The following is a 20,019-nucleotide window of genomic DNA, read 5'->3' on the forward strand; positions in this document are numbered from 1 at the left end:
AAGTTTGGTATACTTTAATTTTCAAAAACTCCAAATCTTATTAAATTATTTTATTTAAAAAGTTGTTTGTATTTCTAATATCCATCTAGTTGCTAAAATAAAGAATTGGTATCAAGCTTGATTCACATAACATCTACATATATAAATATATGAATAATGTGAATTGTTCAACAGTACAAAATGTTCCTCAGCTGATATATGTGCATATTGTAGGTAGGAATCATGAGTACCTCTACAATCATGGACTGGAAACCGAATAGAAACAAAAAAACATGCATGTTCAGCACCACTAAGAAATGATTCTGTGTTATGCAAGAATCTATGCCATTTATAACATCTGAAAGGATGTTACAAGTTAATTTACCATTTCATTTATCTTTGTACTTTTGCTGCCTAAATTCTCCTCACACTCCAAAGTAGGGCTTATCTTTAACATTGGTACAATCCACAAACCTTTATGTTATTTGAATGCAGTTCAAGGATATAGTGTAAGAAATGTGGAGGAGAGTGTCCCTGGGATCACAATAGTGCTAGCTGTAAGAGTGGATTTTGGAGTTGTTCCTCACTGTATGCCAGGGCTGAGCACTGGATCTTGAATGTTAGAAAGGTTAATGTATTCTTTAATAAATTTATATTTGTGGTCTGGATATGTATGATGTTCTACAGCATACATCCCAATGAAACTTTCTATCACTCAAGATCAGGTACAGATGTGGAAATATCCACAAGAACAAGAATAAGAGGGCCTGTTTCTGGCATGTATTTATTTTCTTTTTATTTAATCACAAAAGAATGTTTTCCAGAATACTCCCAAACAGACTCTCAGTTCTCATTGGTTAAAAGTGCATCATATGCCTATTACTAGACTCATTACTGACCAGAAAAATTCCATCACTAATCTTGCCTAGATATCGTGATTCATCTCCTAGATTAGAAAAAGCACTGACTTCCTTTAAATATAAAAGCTCTGGAAGAAAAGTGATACCTAAACAAAAATCAGGGTTCTGTTAGACAAGAAGAAGAGGAAGGCTGGATTGTTGTTGGATATGTAATCATCAATGTCTACTATAGTGCCTCAGAACATTTTTGAGCATTAAATAAGGCAAAATATGTTGAAGTGTTTGGCATGTAATGACAACCAAATTACTTTAAGACTCATAATAGCAGAATGTTTATGAGAAAAGCTCCTGAAGATTTCTCTAGCATCATTCTCCAAAATGATTATGGGAATAACATCATACCAGGTACAAACTTTTTTACAATGCAGAGGATACACCACAATTAATCCAATTAAACCTCATTCTTGATTTTAGTTATTCCCAGTGACTGGGTTCTATGGTGGAAAATAATATCCAGTAAGCTGAATGCAAAATAAACAAAGCCTGAGACCAATCTGTTGCATCTGATTATGTGTCTTAAGCAAGTCAGTGTTCATGGGCTACTGACATCTATATATGTGCATTAAGCCATTTTATCATTCCTGTATCTACATTTCCCCCCCATTCACTGCTTTTGGATAAACCATACACAAAATCAATATATGCAACTGATCAGAAAAATAAAATTGCTTCTTTTATGCAATGGAACAAGAAAGCCACTGAACTAAGTTTCAGTGATGTTCAGACCATATGAGTGTGCTGTGGTAGTTCATATAAATCATAATGAGAATAACTGTCCTTCCATAGCTAAGGCTGGTAAAAATCTCCCCACTAGCTCTATTGTGGATACATAATGCATTATACATATATATTCTTTGACTCCTTAGAGTTACCAGAGAAATAAAGGAAAAGGCAGATAACCCACAGATATTCTGAATTTTCTGTGTTGGATGATTTGAATAAGAACACAAGTACAAAAGGCAGCAATTTTGCAAATTTAACCTAAAATTTATCCCATCCAGTTTCTGCATTAATGAAATTGAATTCAGAGAATTGCTTACATGACACTTGCAGATTAAGGTTTTTGGATTAGAAGGTGTGTGTGTGTGTGTGTGTGTGTGTGTGTGTGTGTGTGTATTGCACTGATCATAACTACGTATTATATAATATATAGAGTACTATTAAATATTATTTATATAACTAACTTCTACACTCAGAAGATACAATCTCTCTTATGTGATAGCCAAAAAGCTCTGATCTGACTCCAGAAATAAAAGATGCTAAAACATTTCCTCAGCCAGAAGTTGCAAATGCAATTCAATGTTCTTTATACTTGAGAGGGGTTTATAACAACAACAACAACAACAAAACTTTAACATCACTGTTGGTAAATAAATAAATAAATACTTTTCTAAAAGCATTTATCTGAACTAAATAAACAGTCATCTGTAAATCAAATAGGCTGAATGTGATGACTTCTCCAGAGTATCCTGGGAAAATTCCAGTAACATTAATTTTCTGGAAGGAAGCTCACTTTTGTGTTTTCCCAAATTCTAGAAAAGTGAACAGTGTATAGTGCCTCTGGGTGAATCAATTTTGTTAAAGCAGATATTATTGTTCATAATGTGCTAACAGAATTAATTTTCATTGTTATGGTATGGTTATTTATTGCTGTTGTATGGTTAATGGTTAACAAAACCAGGTATGAGTACCATACGTTTTAAGGATTCAATGAGAAAATATGTTAAAATTTCTAGAATAAATCTACTATATAGTAAATGTTCAATATACTTTCTCTTTTCTAAGGTCACTTAAATTCTGAAGGGTCTATTTTACTCTATTATTATTTTTTTTTACATTTATTTATTTTTGAGAGACAGAGAGAGAGAGCACAAATGGGGGAGGGGCAGAGAGAGAAGGAGACACAGAATCCAAAGCAGGCTCCAGGCTCACAGCTGTCAGCACAGAGCCCAATGCCGGCCTCGAACTCACAAACCATGAGGTCATAACCTGAGCCGAAGTCACACGCTTAACCAACTGAACCACACAGACACCCCTATTTTATTCTATTATTAATGGTTATTTAATTACTGTGAGGGAACTAAAATTTAGAAGCTTATAATCTAAACTTTGAAGAAGAAGTTACAAAACAAAAGTCAAGTCAATTTTTGGAAGACCAAACTGCATACTTTTTCTCTACATATTTCCTTTTCACTTTCCAGCAACAGCAAAGGCATCTTTAAACAAACCTTTTCCAAAGCTGACTTGAACTCATCTTCCTCAGGAGGCAAACTCCTTCCTGTTTTTGGTAGTCTGGGGTATGTCAGAGACATTCAAAACCAGTCAGCATTAGAACTAAATCTACCCAGGTAAATTCAGAAACCCTAGCTTCTTCTGTTAGAGGGGAAGCTAGGCAGTGGGCACAAAGGAAAAAAGATCTAATTAATCTGTTTTTCCAAACTTGGGAAATGAAAATTTGAAGCATTCTTTCTTTCCTCAATTTAGTGCTTATTATAAACTCCAAGAGACAAGAAACTACTCTCAGATTATTATTTGAGTTTGCAGGACTTTGGGAATTCTAAGCCCCTTCTACTCCATAATATAAGAGAAGAAAATTCATGTATGATTTTGAAGGCAGTATGAAATGGACCTCACCAACTACTTATAAACCCAGGCAGGCATACTTTGAAACCACAGGTTTCAAGGTGACAAATAACTTCCAGTTTATCCTTTTAATTTACTGGCTTGCCTGTAAATTTCTTTTTATATACTTGTACAGAATATGCCACTTTTAAAATTAATATTTTTGAACAGCTTGCATCATTCACACAGATGCCCTTGTAAGAATAAGTAAATATATTCTCAGTAGGTGGATTTCTTTCTCTCTCTTTCCCTTCTTCTGTGAAACATCTGTGGGTGATCCTTCTAAGTAAATAAGGGCTAGCTAGTTCACAAACATAAGATAAAATCTTCTGTGTCATATTATATATGCTCAGCTGTAATACTTCCATTTATTTGCAAAATATGCCACATGGCAATTGACTGACTTATGATGATTTTGGAGTAGGAAATAATAAAATTGTCCCAGTAAAGTAATTTGAGAACACAGGAACTATGGCAATAAGACCAATCCCTGGTCAAGCCAATGTAGCATTTGACTTAACCTAGGGGTCCATAGATGTTAGTCTATTGTTGCTCTTTGTTAATGATTCTTTCCAAAAAGTGATCATGCAACCAATAATTACAGGTTTTAAGACTTTATTAGTCATTTTTTTTCAAACACTCCTTACTGTTATCTATATAATTCCTTATCTATATAATTCCTTACCATCTAGAAACACTTCATGGTCCAGCTCAAGTCCCATCTCTTCCAGGATGCCTTCCTTCATTACTTTAGCTCACATTACTCTCTCTTCTTTGAACACCCATAACACCAATAATCTAAGCCTCAGCTTTGGTTTTTAATATTATCTCATGCCTTGTGATGTTGGCTGATACTGACTCATAAATTTTTCAGTGCCTAATAATGCATATTTATCTTGTCTCTGCACATATGGTGTAAGTACTCCAAGGATAGGGTTCATATTATATGCTTATTTGTGTCCCACAGCACCTGGAACTATAGACCAAGACCATGCCTGAGGTGTTCACTTAGTAAATCTATGTTAAAAAGATGTGGACTAAATCTCATGTTGTCAGATGTAAAGATTGTTTAATTGTTCAGATATTTTACAATATAACATTTTATCTGATAAACATCATATGATCATCTCAATAGATGTAGAAAAAACTTTAGACCAAATTCAACATCCATTCATGATAAAAACTCTTTAAAAAGTGCACTTAGAAGGAACATACCTCAACATAATAAAGCGTCTTATTTTGTGATAACTTTTAAATTTCTGCTCAGTAATAATATGGATGCAAAATCCAGTTTTTAATTGCCAGAGACTATTTTACCATCTACTTACCTACATGTTTTCTGACATGTTACCAAGAAGTGTTGAAACTGTGAAGTTTGCAATACATGGTTCTGCATATAAACTCTAATATAAGAGGGAAATACGTTACGATATACTATGTGGTGGTTATGAACCACAAGAAAATATTCTCTTCACAGATCCTTTGTCTTCTCTTTATTTTACCCTGGAAATTTACTCAAATACTATACAAGCATATGCAAATTAAAGACCTAATTCCTGTTTATGCTCAGTTTTAACTAGCACAATTAACTCCCTCTCTCCCCTATATATTACTTCTAAACTATAGAATTCCTGGGTTAGAGTAAGAATGATCTACCCAGACTTTCTTAAGAGTGTATAATACAAGATAGTAGGCCATCTGCTGCACCTTTCTTCATAAGTGGTCTACAAGCTCTATTCTGCATATTTGTAAGCTAAGCTATTATATGATGAGGCATTTCAGATATTTTAATAAATATGCTCCTTGGTGCATCTCTAATGTGGATATAACTTAGTAAATTCAGTCTGTAGCAAATAGTGCTGAAATCAGTTCTCATAATATGAGAATTGAAAATCCACCATGAAGATAAAATATAAATTATTGTGGCATATTCCCTTAACCATATTTGGAACTAGTTAATTTAGAGAAAACTGCCAAGAAGTGGTGGAAGGGAATGTGGGATCACTTGTAAAATACTTATTTTTCCCTTTTTGTTATTTTTGTATTACACAAAGGGGAATGCACTCTTGGTTTTTACAGTCTCATGTCATAAGATCTCAGGGTGAGGAATGAGAACCTTATATTTCAAGACTCTCCCTTCCTCCCTCCATCCCTCCTTTCCTTTCTAATTTCCTTCCTTCCTTCCTTCCTTCCTTCCTTCCTTCCTTCCTTCCTTCCTCTCTCTTTCTTCCTTTCTTCCTGTCTTTCTTAATTCCATTATAGTTAACTTACAGTATTCTATTAGTTTTTGGTGTATAATATAGTGATTTAACAGTTCTATACATCCCCTGTGCTTTTCACAAATGCACTCCTTTATCCCTATCACCTATTTAACCTATCTTCCCACCCACTTCCCTCTGTTAACCATCAGTTTGTAGTCTATAGTTGAGTGTGTTTTTTGATTTGTCTCTTTTTTTTTTTTACCTTTTTTCATTTGTTTTATTTCTTAAATTCCACATATGAGTGGAATCATATGGTATTTATCTTTCTCTGACTGACTTATTTTTCTTAGCACTATACACTCTAGGTCCATCCATGTTGTTGCAATTGACAGGATTCCAATCTTTTTTATGGCAGAGTAATATTCATATATATATATATATATATATATATATATATATATATATACCACATCTTCTTTATCTATTCATCTATCAGTGGACCCTTGAGCTGCTTCCATAATTTAACTATTGTAAATAATGGTGCAATAAATATACGGGTGCATATATCCTTTTGAATTAGTGTTGTTGTATTCTTTGGTTCTTCATACACCTAATTGCACACAGCCTATTAAAGTACTCTAAACTTTCATTTTGATTTTTCTAGCCTGTAGTGTACTGCTAAAATATAGATTATGCTTTTATCAAGCTGAAAACATCCATGGAGAAAAAAAGATAATATTTGATATTCTCCATTTTAATTATTTTTATTAATTTGAAAAAATATCTTAATTTAAACTAAGAAATTCTATGGAAATACTAAATCAGAGTAGTATGTTTGGGCTAAATAAAAGGCTTCTTCACACAGATTAATAATTACATTCAATATAGGAGAGAATTTTAGAAAATAATTAACTTAATTAAAATTAATACATAATATTGAAAGTATGGATCAATTCATTTTCACCCCGGGTATAGTATGGTCATCATCTTGTTATCAGGCAGTATCAATAAAGTATATGGCTACAATATCCTGAAATTCTAAAATTCTAAAATCTAGTATTGAAATGCAGAGGAAAAGAGAAACCATAATAAAACTAAGATTTTTTTAAACCTGCCAATCTTTGGACTAATGGATCTTAGGTACTTTTTGAGGTTAATATAAAACATACAATATGGTAAGTTAATCAGTATTAAAGGTATCACTAAATATTTACTATTTTTTCATAAAGTGATATAAATCTTAGAATCTATATGTTGACAGACTGAGAACAAGATACTTGTTAATAATGCAGAAATAAATATTTCACTGTAAAAAATCAATGGAAGTGTATGTAGGAACTAAAAATGAATAATGCACAAAGAAGTGCTTAACTCTAAAAAATGCACAAAGACGTGCTTAACTCCTAGAGAATTTCATTGAAAAGTGTCCCCCAAATCACCATTTATTGGAAAATGGCAAGAGAAAAAGAAAAAAATGGAAAGAAATTGCCGGCACTGCAAACATATAAAAATTCAGGGAATGTCAACGACCTAAACTCTAATGAATGCATACATTAGTGACCTAAAATAAAGCTTATATTAGTTAAATTGAACTTTACACTGGTGTGCATGTATCTGCAAATTATACGAGTGGAAAATGAAAGTAATGAATGACAACAGTTTACAAATGATTAACTAGATTGATATTATCCACAGGTGATCAAGTTATTACCAAGTCAAAATAATAACTATAAATCAATTCAATATAATCACAAAAAACAAAACATGAAAATTTCAACTCATACAAGGATAAAATCAACATACACAAGAAAATCATCAGAGCGAAAGCAAACTTAACTAAGTGAAATTTTGGAGCAGAAAATTTCTGTTGTAAATAATAACTTGAACTTTTTCAGTTTTTCAAATTTTCTAAGATTTTTCTAAAACTTTTGTATCATTTGACCTTCACAAGAATCCTGTGAGACAGGCAGGGGTGGAATCGTTTGTTGGACATAATTTGTATACACAAAAGAAAAAAAAATAATGAACAAACTTACAATAAAAAACACAATATAAATAAAGGAAAATTGGGGAAATAGATAATTACGGATTAAAAAATAACATTTCATTGGGGAGTCTGGGGGGCTCAGTAGTTAAGCGTCCTAGCTCGGCTCAGGTCAGATCACCTGGTTTGTGAGTTGGAGCTCCGCGTCAGGCTCTGTGCTGACAACTTGGAGCCTGGAGCCTGCTTCAGATTCTATGTCTCCCTCTCTCTCTGCTCCTCCCCTACTCACACTCTGTCTCTCTCTCTAAAAAATAAATAAACTTAAAAAAATAACATTTCACAAGACCATATTAGAAAAAGCACTATAAAATAATGGTAAACTATGGTAATGTGATGTAGATGCAGTAGGATAAAACAGGGTTTGGATTCTGCCTCTGCTACTCACTTGCTGTGTGACCTTGGAGAAGCTCCTTAACCTTCTGAACCTCAGCAACCCCATTTGTAAAATGGAGATAATAATCATTATACCTGGTCTAGTGTCTGAGATCTAATAGAGGCTCAGCAAAAGATAGTTGTTATTATTGTTGTTGTTATTATCCATCTGAAAAAGTCCTTCATGCTTAAAATGTATCGCCTCTTTGAACCTTATTTGTGACTCATCCTGCACACAAAATTGTGTGCCTCTTCCTGTCTTTCTCATAACACCCTGACATTCCTTTAATATCAAACTTGTCACTGGTTTATATTAACCAGGTTTTTTGTCTTTTTTTTCCACTAAGACTTATCTTTTGAGATCAGGGATTTTGTTAAGCTTAATTTTTACCTTCATCATATATCACAGTGCCTGACACATGGTAGACCCCCAATAAGTAGTTATTAAAAGAATATACAATGACTATCCTCAACAACTTCAGGAATAAGTTTAATCACCTTTGGTACCTTGGCATTGTACTCTAGGTTGTATGGTATTAAGTCACCAAAATTTAGGAGTGTGTAAACAACAAAACATACTGATATTTAATTTGTTATTTTTATATCTAAAGCCTCAAGGAAATAGTTGTAAGGAATTTTAAGTACCTAGCCCTTGTCCCTTTATACTCAAGAAATATTTGTAGTAATAATTAAGGAGACAAATAACGAACTCTGAACAAATTTCCCAAAGAGGACCCTTAAATTCTTAACATTCTGCTACATAATTTAGGTACAAGATTGTAAAATTGTAGAGAGATTAATGTATGGAAAGTGTTTTAACACAATACCTGAATTACATCCAGGACTTAATAAATGTTTATGGGGAGGGGAGACAAGAGACAGAGACAGAGAAAGGGCAAAGAGGAGGAGGAAGAGGAGGAAGAGAAGTATATTTGATGGAAGGAAAAACAAGAGTTCAGTCTCAATCTCATCTGGGGTTACCACTGTTAATCCTTCTCTGCTTTCCTTGAAGGAATTTTAAGAGGAAGTAAAAGCATTTCATAAATATGAAGAACCATTATAATTACTATTATGAACGTCATTTCATTCAAGAAGGGGATTTTGAATTGAAGATGAAAATTTTAAAAACCTGTTTCTGGTTAATTAGATGCAGAGAAGGAAAAAAATGCAGTTTTAGATTGGTTAAACAAAAGGAGCACCTGAGTGTCTCAGTCAATTAAGCCTCTGACTTCAGCTCAGGTCATTGATCTCGCAGTTTGTGATTTTGGCCCTGCATCAGGCTCTGTGCTGACAGCGCTGAGTCTGGAGCCTGCTTCAGAGTCTGTGTTTCTCTCTCTCTCTGCCCCTCCCCTGCTCACGCTCTCTCTCTCTCTCTCTCTCTCTCTCTCTCTCTCTCTCAAAAATAAACATTAAAAACATTTAAAAAATGGTTAACCAATGACACAATTTGATTGTGAAAGGTAACATTTGAACACGTGTGGAAACCCTTCAAACAAATAACTGAAAAAAATATCAGCCTTCAATGACTCTTTTGTATACTGTCTTTTGAAAACTATGAGTATTTAATTCATATTTTAGCCTCTATTTTCATATACTCATGGGAAGCATTCAACATCATATAAGCAAGAGAGCCTACAGAAGATATTTAGAGTAGGCTGTCTTTTGAACCCCACTAGCTTAACCTTTGTTTTTGCATACTGCACTGTACACCTCAGCCTGCACAGAAAATGGTAAACTAAGAAATCCTAAAAAAATGAAAACTGCATTCTAGTAAATATGAAAAAGTTGAGATGGTCAGGAAAAAATATTCTTCAAGTCAGTTAAAATCAGGTTAAGTACCTTTTGGCTATGTGGCATTCATCCATTTTCATGAAGTGCAGAACTGCAATTAGCCACGTCTCTCTGTAATACTGTAGATATCCCAAACAGTAAAACCATTAGAATGGGACCAGATCCTTGGCCTTACTACTCCTTTACCTATATCTTTACTCAAAACAGTTATTTAAACTAACTCAAAAACCATTAGCATAGCATCTTTAACTCTTTCTCAGGTTTATCTTGATTGCCTTTCTGTGGGATATTACACTGTGTTAAGCATTGTGTGACAAAGGAAGTAGACTGGTTTTTGGAAAGAAAACTGTTGAGACTTTGAATTCATACAGTATTTTCACATCCTCTTAGAGTTCTAATGGGGTTTGATCCTTCGTTTGCTTTGAAATGTAAATAGAGATATTGCTTTCTCCCATGGGATCCTGGAGATCAGCCAAAGCATATAATGTAAGATATCCTTCGGGATAGAAGCTGAGTTGCCTAGAACAGATTAGAAAGCCACATTTGTGTTTGGGCTTCACAATAAAATACCTTTGTTAATAGTTTTTACTTCCAATAAAAATGTTTATATATTTACTCAGCTTAGTCACCCTATTTAGCCAATAGTTAGAAAACAACAGTTTTGCTCTTCTTTTTCCTGGTGCTGTGTTGCTAAACTTATAGTCTGCCTTTGAAGATGCGATTTATGTTTCCTTTGATATATTCCAAAAAAATTCTTTCTTTAAATAACATTTATCTTTGATGAAATTGGAACATAATTTCCGCTACTTATTCCAATGAGGAGAATAACTACTTAAATAGTAAAATTGCTAATATATAGGGAGAAAGGATAATTTCCACCCTAGATGTTATGCATATCACATTTGGAAGGAAAAGGGAGGCTGAAAACATAGGTTAAATATTTGTCCTTTAATCACATTTGTTTTTTTTTAACTCTTCCTTCGTGGTTCTCCCTGCTCATGTAATATGAAACCTTAAATTAAAAAGTAAATAATTTTCATGATTTTTATTACTGTCTTACATCATTGAGAATTTTCTGATTGATAGCTCTTGTTCCATTCGTGATTCTGGAGTATTTAACTAGTGATTTCTATTATTTGTTTTAAAAAGTAGAATTAATGCTAATCTTTCCTAGGAAGGCTAATATTATATTTGCAACCCTTGCCAGTTCTATAATTAAGGCATAGTTATCCACCTTAGAGTCTGAAACCAGATAATTATAGATTAATTTATAAAGAAGTTTCTTGTAAATGACAGTAAATGTCACAAAATATGAAGAACAGTATCTTAAAATATCATTTATTTGGTATAAAAATAAATCCAACAAGTTTTCTTTTAAGGAAAGATAGTCATGATTTTGTTTGGTAATATAATAGTAGTACTAGGCACATCGTTTGACTGAATGAAAAATAAATTTAACTATTATTTGTTTTCTCCCTCCCTTCCACCTTTCTTTCCCTATTTCTTTTTCCTCTTGTCCCTCCCTCCCTTTCTCCCTTCCTACCTTTCTCCCTTCCTACCTTTCTTTTTCTTTCTTTCTTTCTTTCTTTCTTTCTTTCTTTCTTTCTTTCTCTTTTCCTTCCTTCCTTCTTTCCTTCCTTCATTCTTCCTTTCTTGTTTTGGCTTCCTTTATTCTACACCATTCTTTCTATTCTCTATTTCTATTTATTCTATATACTTATAATTTTTCTATAGTCACTCTTTCTCAATTTTATGCATTTTCATATCTTTCTCCCTGTTTTTGATTTGCAAAACCTCTTTGATTTACAAAATTTCTTTATTCAAATTATAACATACACACCCCCTTAACTCTAAAATTCATAAACTCATGAAGCAATAAAGATAAAAATAGGAATAGCATCTGCCTTCCCAATCTTAAAATAATTCTCTCTGACATATAGGAAAGCCTCCTGTATTGGGAAAAGTGCTGAACTTTATATTTGCAAAGCCACAGCTTCCTGACTATAGTTTGATGATTTCTGGATGAAGTAAATTTTACTTACAACATCTTGAAGAAATAAATACCTCTTTCTGGTCAAGCACAAATGTATTGTTAAACTGAGAAACAAATGATGCAAAGATGATTTCATTGTTCTTATTTCCTAAAATAAATTCATATTAAAAAATAAACTCAAGAAAATTCAACCAAATCCTGTAAAATTCTCTCTAAATAATGTGTATATAAATGCATTGGATAATTCAAAATTATAGAGTACATAATAATTTATAAAATATATTTAGTATTTTATGTGAAAATAACTGCAGTCTCTACTCTTGGAAATATGCAAGGAAATGGGTCTAATTTTGGACATTTGTAAGCAAAGAAAAACTGAGAAAATGCAGAGGCCTGATGAATCACAGAAGAGAATTCATTTGATTGTGATTATTATGATTATTTCTGCTTCTTTTCCTATCCTCCATTCATAAAAGTCTGGTTTTAGTTTCACATACACACAAAACAATCGCTTTTGAAGAGTTTTTGGAAGGAGAGGTGCTAGTTTATTTTCTAGGAAGAAAAGATGCAGAGTATATACAAGTATAAATTATTGAAAATAACAAATCATCCGTGATGAACTAAGAACATACAGATACTGGGAGATTAAAACAATTGTTCTTGGGCGCAGTTGACATTCAGAAACATCTGGAAATTTGGGCTTACTGGTTATTTTCACAAGCACAACATTATTAATGGATTATTTTTATTTATTATCTTTTAAGACAAATTCATCCCCTTGGGAGTTTGTTGAATGCCACTTTGCTTTGGAAAAAATCAATATTCTAAAGATGTTAAAAAGTAATTTAATAATTTGATCTGTATTAATCTATATTAGAGGTATCCATATGTTGATTTTTAAAGGAAAATAAAACAAAAATTCTGTCATATCTTTCAAACAATTACTTATTTTAACCAACTAAGTTGCCCATTGGAAATGTTGCAAACATTTTCCACACGAATGGAATAAACCAGTCAAACACATAAAACAAAACTGAAAAAATAAATTGGTAAAAACAAGTCCTGACCTTTCAGTCACTACTATTGCTATTTTAATTAAACTGATATTTTAAATATCAAAAACTTGCAACAAATTCCTGGACCCTGGGATAATATATTGTGTTGAAAATGATATTAAACAGGGAAAGTATTTCTATGACAGAACCAGTTAATGCAATATTAAGTCATTTGTGATGCAGCCACCAAAAGGGAAGGTGCCTTTTAGGCAGTGCTTCTGAGGTGCTCTAAATTCCTCCAAAAGTGTATAACATTTCAATATCCCATTAGTGCTCTAAATTTCTGTTTCTTACATCCCAGGATTTAACAAAGGTGGGTTTTTGCATTTTTGTAGCAAATTTTTATTGAATTTTTATATAACTCAAACTTTATAAAAAGCCAACATAATTGAAAATTGGGTTCTTCTTCTAAAGCCTTAGGTATTCAAACTTAAAATGGTTAATTTAAAAGTAAGCAAACAAAACAAAACCCCAAAACTGTTTTTGATGACTTCCAGATTTTGCACATTGAATGCATCTTGTATTGAAATTGAGTTCCACCACATTGATTTCCAATCATAGTTATAATAATTGTTAATTTTTGTAAATTTCCAGGGACTGCTTTTCCACATCTTCCCACTATGCCTCATTGTGAATAGTGCTGAAAAGTGCCTATCTACATAGTGTTCATTGATTCAAAAAAACTTGTTTAACAAATATCTATTGAGTGTCATCTATATTAGACATTGAAGCATCATAAAATGTATTCTAAGTATTATACAAGAGTTCCTAGATCTCAGGGAAGTTGTCAGAATTTACTGTCCCAATATTTTGCCATGATTCCACTATGAATTGTGAAATAATAAACAGATCTTCTTGGACTCACTTTTATCATCTGTATAACAGAGATTGAGGTGGTTGAATAAGAACAATGTTTCTGAAAAGCAAACAGCCGTACAATAACACATCATAAAATCATTTTAAGAAGATATGACTGTCAGTTTTAAATGAAATAGAATAGAGCAGAAAATAGCATAGTGTGTTTTAAGATTATACAGGTTTGTGAAATCTCAATTTTTAACCTATTTGTACATGTGTATATTGCATAGTGGATTTGTGTATGCCCATTTTGTAGTAGTGGTATAAAATATAATTTGTTAATGTGGGTCATATTAAAAAAAATCAAAGTTCCTGAACTGGAAGACTGGAATTATCTAATTTGTTAAATATTCTTTTAATTTTCTGTTTGATATTTCATCAAAATGGACCTGCTGGAAGCATTGTGCTTTCTATCTGGTTCAATATATCAAGACATTTTACATATTGTAGGTGATCAAAAAGACATAATAACTAGAGAAGAATTTATCTTTAGTTAATTAATCTTGTTGATAAACTTTGTTTCTTTTTTTGGGTATACTTTCTTTATTAATATAAAGGAAAACCCAGAATATTTAAAAATACTGGCTAGATTAATGAAGGAAAAATAATTTTAAAAGATTCTATACATGATGCAATGCTTAGATATAGGACTCAATTGAAGCACTACAAAGGAGTAGTGATGGTGAGGACTTAGCAGCCACAGGCAGCAAGAGACAGCCAAGAAAGCTGGAGTAGTAGAATACACGCTAGACTTTGAAAACTGGGTTTTTGTCCTTACTTTTCCAATATAGTTTAACATAAATTTAATAATTATTGTAATATGGATAACAATAATAATAACTCACATTTATTGGTCACTAACTATATATTCTAGGTACTGTTCTAAGCACTTTAAAATACATTATTTAGGGGCACCTGGGTTGCTCAGTCGGTTAAGCATCTGTCTTCAGCTCAGGTCATAATTTCACGGTTCATGGGTTCAAGCCCGTGTCAGGCTCTGAGCTGACACCTTGGAGCCTGAGGCCTGCTTTGGATTCTGTTTCTCCCTCTCTCTGCCCCTCCCCCACTCTCACTCGCTCTCTCTCTCTCTCTCAAAATAATAAATAAACATTAAAAATGAAAATAAAAAGTAAAATACATTATTTATTCCTCACAATAGCCATATGAGGTAGATATAATTTTTATCCCCATTTTATGGCTTAGGAAACGGAGGCACAGAAATCATTTATTCCCCATAGATTATGTATAAGAAACAATAATAAGAACTGAAGAAAAAAAGATGAGTGAAATATAGGGTATCCTTTCAAGGAGTTTACTGTGTAGTAGAGGGACACACGTGTGAACAAATAATCATAATAAAATATGATATTTTGTAAACAAGAGTTGCATAAAAGTCACAGTGAGGAGTAGAGAAGAGGGCACCCTGCTTAGGATTTTAGGAAAGCTTCATAAAGTGGATGATATGAGTCTTGAAGGATGGGTAGAAATTTTGTAAGTAAATAAAATATGTAAGATAATTCTATTAATTGTTGGATAGACCCAGAAGAGGTCTGGTAAAAGATAATGTGTCCAGGGTTGTCTGTTGATACCTGATAAATCTTCATCTACTCACATCCATCTTAGCTTTATGAATTATGGTCTAATAGATCAAATTTTCATGCTTTACCATTTGTCAAACTCTTGGATAAGCAAGAACTGATATTCTCTCTAGCTTGCCTTGCACTCTTACTGGTTATGTGATATTGAGCAAATCATTAAATTATCTGAGCCTTATATTTCCTTGTGGAAAAGAGGTTTTAATGTATGTAGAATAAAGGTAATAGGAGAAAAAGCTTTATTAAAAAAAGACCACAATCGTATAAGGGGTAGTTGTAACAATATGTAGATAAGAGAAGGGCTGATCTGGGATAAGAGTACATGGTAGTAAGTTAAATATAGGAAACTCCAGAAATACTGCCTTGGTTGCCTTACTTTAGTTGAGGAGAGAAAGCAAGACAAAAATAAAACAAAAACAGTGACAAAGGATGATGTTATGGAATATGGCAGAGTAGAAAGCAACAGAAATCTGTCTCTCCACTAGGACAACAGTTGTACTGGCATAACATGTCTGAAGCTACTATTTTGGAACTCTGGGGTCTATTTGAATGTTTGAAGCTTCCAGGGAAAAGTTGGCTGGTAAATTGTGGTTAATAAATGTTATTTTGAACCTTCATTGTGATAATGGTTACCCATTTCACTACTTAGGCTTGTGGTAAGCAGTTGTGAGGATGGTGGTACATAGTTCTGGTATGCTTTTGCAAAGCCAGGGTGAGCAACAAGAACTCTGTCCTCCAAATATTGGGGTTCTGTGTTCTGATTAAGGGTTACTAATTCTGATCAATGAGATGAAGGCACAGAATCTGGCTTTCATTATTGAATCCCCAACTGCCTAACGTAGTTTTCAGGGGATTTAAACAAGCTGTTCTGTTTTTGGACATTAATAAAGCAACTGCATGTGTGGGGAGTGGGTTTAAAAATCCACCACACATACTCTGGGAAAGATACAGGCTCACAGAAGACCTGAGAAGAATATAAGTCTTCACCTCAGGCTGATATTTGACGCAATGACACATTATAACAACAATAACAAAAAAGTTACAACAATAACAACAGAATAATAACAATCCCTGGGGAAGGGATAGAATCTGATTCCCAGGGTGAATACATTATGAGATTCAAATACATAGTTTTAAATAAAAAAATATTACGCATACATGGGGTGCCTGGGAAGCTCAGTCAGTTGAGCTTACAACTCTTGGTTTAGGTTCAGGTCATGATCTCATGGTTTGTGAGTTCAAGCCCCACGTCAGTTTCTGTGCTCATATTGCAGAGCCTGTTTTGGATCCTCTGTCTCCCTCTCTCTCTGCCTCCCCCCACTTGTGTTTGCTCTCTTTATCTCTCTAAAATAAATATTAATTTTTTTAAAAAAATTACTAGGCATACAAAGAAACATAAAATCATGGTCCATTTAAATAAGAAAATTAAACTGACAGAAAATATATCCTAGGAAGCCAGACATTGGAGTTCAGGACAAAATTTTAAAACAACTGACTAAAGATGCAATTAGAGATAAAGAAATAACATGGACAAAGAGAAACAATTTATAAAAAATGAAAATAACCAATGAAGATATAGACATTATAAAAAATAAATTCTGGAGCTGAAAAGTACAGTAACTAAAATTTTAATTACCTTAGAGGGACTCAAAGAGATATTTAAACAAGCAGAAAATAGAAGCAGTAAACTTAAAGATAGGTCAATTGAAATCATTGAGTCTGAGATACAAAAAGAAAAAAAAAGAATGAAAAACTGAACACAGCCTAAGGAACCTGTGGCACATCATGAAGTGGACCAATGTACACATTGTGAAAACACCATGAGAAGAGAGACATAAAGAACAGATATAATACCTGAAAAATAATGAGTGAAAAACTAAAATTGGTTGATATGCTTGAATCCACAAAACAAAGAAGATGAATACACTTCAAATATGATAAACCCAAATAAACCCACATGAAGAAATATTATAATTAAACTTTCAAAGAGAAAAGACAGTCTTGAAAGCAGCAAGAGAGAAAAAACTTATTATATATAAGTCATTCTTTTTTTTTTAGTTTATTTACTTATTTTGAGAGAGAGAGAGAGAGAGAAAGAGAGAGAGAATGGGAAGAAAGAGAGGGGGAGAGAATCGCAAGCAGGCTCTGCAGTATCAGCACAGAGCCCAAAGCAAGGCTCAAAGTCACAGTGTGAGATCATGACCTGAACTGAAATCAAGAGTTGGACGCTTAACCAACTGAGCCATCCAGGCACCCCTTAGTCATTATCAATCAAACTATGAATGGATCTCTCATCAGAAACCTTGGAGGAAAGAAGGCAATGTGTTGATATATTCAAAGTATTGAGAGAAAAAATATTGTCAATTGAGAATTCTATATCTGTCAAAACTGCCTTTCAAAAATGAAGCAAAAATAAAGACATCCAAATTTTAAAAAATCTGAGAGACTGTGTTGAGACTAAATCTGACCTGTAAGAAATGCTAATGGTTTCTGGTAGGTTGAAATAAAAGGACACTAGACACTAACTTGAAGTCACATGAAGAAATAAAGATCAGCAGTAAAGGTAAGTACAAGGACGATTATTAGTTACTCTTATTGTGATTTTAGTTTGCAACTCTAATTTCTACAGTATAAAATATATAATAAATCATTACTTATACATAAAATATAAAGATGTAACCTGTGACATTAACAACAGAAAACGAGTAAATGTTGCTGTGTAGAGGCATAATTTTTATACGTTTTTGAAGGTAAGTTGGTATAAATGCAAATTATATTGTTATATATTCAGGATGTTAAATGTAATCTCCTAAGTAACCAAGGAGAAAATGTCTATACAAAGAAAATGAGAACATAACCAAAGTACTTAATCATCCAAAAGGCAAATAAACAAAAGAAGGTAGTAATGGAGGAAATGAGAGACAGAGGTCTACGAGTATAAAGAAAACAAGTAGTAAAATGGCAGAAGTCCCTCCTGACGAGTAATTTCTTCGATTATCAATACATAAAATTCTCTAATCAAAAGACAAAGATTGACAGAATGAATAAAAAAATAATTGATGTAATTTATCCTGATAAAACAGTCACTTTAGATCAAAATACATAAAGAGGTTGAAAAAAGAAACGATGCAAAAAAAGATATTCCAGACAGAAGTTGTTATGGCCAATGTCAAAGAGATTACTACCTATATTCTCTTCTAGGGTTTGTATGTTTTAGGTCTCATATTTAGGTCTTTAATCCATTCTTAATTCATATTTGTGTATGGTGTAAGAAAATGGTACAGCTTCATTCTTTTGAAAGGTGCTATCCAGTTTTTCCAACAGCATTTGTTGAATAGGCATTCTTTTTTCCCATCAAGTAGTCTTTCCTGCGTTCTCAAACATTAATCGATCATATAGTTGTGGGTTAATTTCCAAGTTTTCTATTCTGTTCTATTGATCTATGTGTCTATTTTTTTGCACCAGTACCATCCTGCTTTGATACCTAGTGCTTTGAAATACAACTCAAATTCCAGAATTGTGATGCCTCCAGCTTTTTTTTTTTTTTTTCCAAGTGTGCTTTCCCTATTTTGGGTCTTTTTGGTTAGATACAAATTTTAGGATGGTTCATTCTAGCTCTGTGAAAACCTTGTTGGTATTTTCATAGGGATCGCATTAAATGTGGAGATTAGTTTGGTTAGTGAAGACGTTTTATAAATTTTTGTTCTTCCAATCCATGTGCATGGAATATCTTTCCATTTCTTTGTAATGTCTTCAGTTTCTTTCATCAGTGTTTCATAGTTATCAGACTAAAGGTATTTCACCCTTTTTGTTAGGTTTATTCTTGGGTATCTTATGGTTTTGAATCCAATTGAATATGGAATGGATTCCTTAATTTCTCTTTCTGCTGCTTCATTCTTGATATATAGAAATGCAACAAATTTCTGTATGTTGATTTTCTATCTTACAACATTATTGAATTCGTTTATTAGCTCTGGCAGTTTTTTTGGTGGAATATTTTGCCTTTTTTGTATAGAGTAACATGTCATCTGCAAATGGTAAAAGTTTTACCTTTTCCTTGCCAATTCGGATGCCTTTTATTTCTATTTGTTGTCTAATTGCTGGGGCTAGGACTTCCAATAATATGTTAAATAACAGTGGTGAAAGAGGACATCCCTGTCTTGTTCCTGACCATAGAGAAAAAGGTTTCAGGGGCTTTAACTTTATTATATTGAGATATGTTACCTGTAAACATACTTTGGTGAGTTTTTTTTACCCTAAATTGATGTTGTATTTTGTCAAATGCTTTCTCTGCATCTATTGAAATGATTGTATTGTTCTTACTCTTCCTTTTATTAATGGGGAAATTTCACTTTTATTGATTTTTGGATATTGAACCAACATTGTGACTCGGGAATAAATTCCACTTGATTGTGTTGAATTGCTTTTTTTAATGTATTGAGTTTGTAAGTATTTTTTATTTTGGTAATTTATGCATCTATGTTCATCATGGATATTGGCCTGCAGTTGTCTTTTTTAGTGGTGTCTTTTTCTGGTTTTGGTGTTAGGATAATGGAGCCTCATATAATGAATTTAGAAGTTTTCCTTCA

This window comes from Acinonyx jubatus, chromosome X (assembly GCF_027475565.1).
Source record: "Acinonyx jubatus isolate Ajub_Pintada_27869175 chromosome X, VMU_Ajub_asm_v1.0, whole genome shotgun sequence".
Lineage (NCBI taxonomy): Eukaryota > Metazoa > Chordata > Mammalia > Carnivora > Felidae > Acinonyx > Acinonyx jubatus.